The sequence below is a fragment of the Atta colombica genome, unplaced genomic scaffold (genome assembly GCF_001594045.1).
Source record: "Atta colombica isolate Treedump-2 unplaced genomic scaffold, Acol1.0 scaffold1, whole genome shotgun sequence".
NCBI lineage: Eukaryota > Metazoa > Arthropoda > Insecta > Hymenoptera > Formicidae > Atta > Atta colombica.
The window spans coordinates 1744458-1747678 of NW_017259183.1; positions in this window are offsets into that span (position 1 = coordinate 1744458).

The following is a 3221-nucleotide window of genomic DNA, read 5'->3' on the forward strand; positions in this document are numbered from 1 at the left end:
TATAATAATACAAGAATTAAAGTAAAAAATATATGAATAAATAAACGTATATGTAAAAAATTAATTTACATTTAATATATCTATTCTTTTATTATAATTGCTCAGATCTAGAATTACTAAATAAAAGAAATAAAATATATACAAATAAAAATTTTACACATATGCACATGCATATATTTACATAAATTTTAAAACAACTTTGAAAGACAAAGAGAACCAATGATTTACGTAATATATAATTATCTTCGTATCCACTGCCGCGAGTACGGAAAGGTCGCAGATTCATTCGATAATTATCTTCTTTTGATTTTGTCATCTCTGCTGATTATGCATGCACATGAATGTTTCTCACTGCACATAGACATTACATATTATCTTAATCTTCTGTAACTAATGAGATACAGTGCATCCAGAAGCACAATCGCTCACGGAGTGCTCAGTGAGCTTTTGCATCTGATTGCCATATTCCATTAAATTTAAAAATATAGCCCAAACAGATACAAGAGCTCACTGAGCGCTCAGTGAGTGATTGTATATCTGGATATATTTATTCTTCGTATTTGAGAAAACGAAGTTTGAAATAATCACATGTAATGTTGATTGAAAATGCTTACGAGAGATAGTCATTTTTACATAGGAAGTTTCAGATCTAGCAAGCAAATATTTTAGAAACAAATTTTCTTTGACAGATTTATAATTTTTATGATACAAATTTCCAGAAATATCGATAAATTATTTTAAAATGAAAAGAAAGATCGAACCAAAGATAATATTAAAACATCGATAGTGAAATTATAAAGACGTTCTATACACAGAAAATAAATTTCGCGAACATAAATTTACTTACAAATTGCTAACATAATTTTATTTTTTATATCTTTTGTTTTAAAAAATATAAATAATATTGTAAATTTGTCAAACAATTTGCAACTAAAATATTTATTATTCGCTACAATACGATTTGTATAAACATTCATTGAACTTCTCAATTTCTCAAAATCAGACGATAATATTGAATAATGTAACAATACGAATGGTTCAATTCTTGATTTCTCGTGCAATAGAAATAATGACGAGAAAAGCAATCAAAAATCCCCTCTTTCTATGGAAACAAAGATATTTTATATGTTGATATAAAATTGAAATAATCAAAATTAACAGACACTATATTTATTTTAGCGTGCGATATCGTCAAGTATATTCTAATTAGTATAATTTCGATGAGTTTTGATTGAATCAAACTTAACGAAATTACACCAATTTCAACTCCTATTTAACATTCTTTAGAATATTTAATTATAATTGTCAAAATGTATATGTATATAGAATGTTCTAAATGTCGCTTTATTAAAATTATATTAATTAGAAAAGTTTCTTTTAATCAAGATTGAATTTTTATCGAGATTTACTTTCTTAAGAAAAAATGTTTGATTAACATTTGATTAAATTATACATAAATCATCATGATTAGAAAATTATTAATAATAATCTATACACACGCGCGCGCGCGCAAAGTGTGTACGCAACTTTTAAGGGTCGACAAAAGAACTATTAAGAAGGCTTTCTTTATGCTGAAATTATAACTAAAATACCGAGAAAATCGCAATGTAATTGCGATATTCATAATCACAAAAGTCGTCTGAAAGCTCATACAGAAGATTTTTGAAAAAAGGGATAAAATAAACATTTGTTTTAACCCTAGCTATATATACTTTTTTTCTACCTTTGATATACACACCTCATTCATATTTATTATCATATCTTTAGTAAAAATCGATCTTTAAGTAAAATTCGATAAAAATCGAAAATATTTCATTTAATTTTCTTTTTTTAAGAATGATTAAGAAATATGCCCATAAAAGTGTAAAAATCGATAGAATTAAGAAGCTTCGAGATATATAGGTTCCAAAAAAAACAAAAGTTTAGAAACACGAAAAAAATCTCGCAAATTACACTGGGATTTCTAGAACTCCAGTGTGTATAGCTAGGGTTAATATCTCATTCGATCTGCAGTATAGTGCATATAATTTTATTTATTATGATTTTTAAGAAAATCCGGCTCTATACGTGACTTCATAAAAAAAAAACTGAAAAGATCTCATGACGCAATATTATTTCTAAGAAATAAAATAGCATTAAGATATGTATCTGCACAACGAGTAAAAAGCAAATCATTTAATTTATAATACTTTTAAAAGCGAAATTGCAAAATTCTGCTCTGTAAGCTTTGTAGCTTCGTAAAACAAAATAACAAAAAATAAAAAAAGTTTTATAGCAAAATTTTTTTTCTATACTATAAAATTTAGAGTGATGGGAGGAAAGTTACTTGGGAAAGTTACTTAGTAAGAATAACGAGTTACTTTTCAATTACTTTTCTTTATCATTACAGAACAACATAGGTAACGTTTTTTAGAACCAACAAAAAAAAGATTGATTTACATGTTATAATTTTTTTCACATTATACAATTTTATTTAAAACATAGAAAATGTTAAGCCAAAAATATGAAGAAAAATGATAAGATAATAAAATGTAAGAAACTGCCAATAGAAAATATAAAACAATATAAATTTTACATTCTGTATTGTGATTATCTGTTTTGCCTATTGCTTATGTCAGCGATTAAAACGTAGCTTTCAGTGCTTTAAAAAATAAGTGTAAACAATAGGTTCGAAAATAAATTTCATTACTTCTTTTACTGACAATAAAAGAAGTAATGAAACTTATGTTCGAACATATTGCTTGTTTTTCTGAACGCAGCTTTCATCCGCGTACCAGTAGCAGAAGTTGCAACAGATTTTAATCAATTTCAGATTTTAATTAATAACTGTAAAAGTAATTCAAATTAGTTACTAATTATTAAAAGAAATGTAACTAAATTAAATTATGCGTTCCGATATTCACTGCCAGTACTGGAAATTCCGGCAATAAATATCAAAACTTAGCCAAAGTCTGTTCTTTTTCGAAGAATTTTGAACTAATTTTGATTCTGAACTAATGCAATAAGTTAGAGTGAAACAAATTACATCTGTCTCACTTGAATATTATTGTCAGTGAACATCAGTTCAGAACTTGACATAGAAAAAGAACAGAACTACAGTTATATGTAGCTGGTAAAGAACAACGAAATTAAGTTCAAATTATTTAAAAAAAAGTAACTCTAATTGTAACTGAATTACTAATAGTAATTAATTATTTCCGAATTTTGATAGAGTGCATATA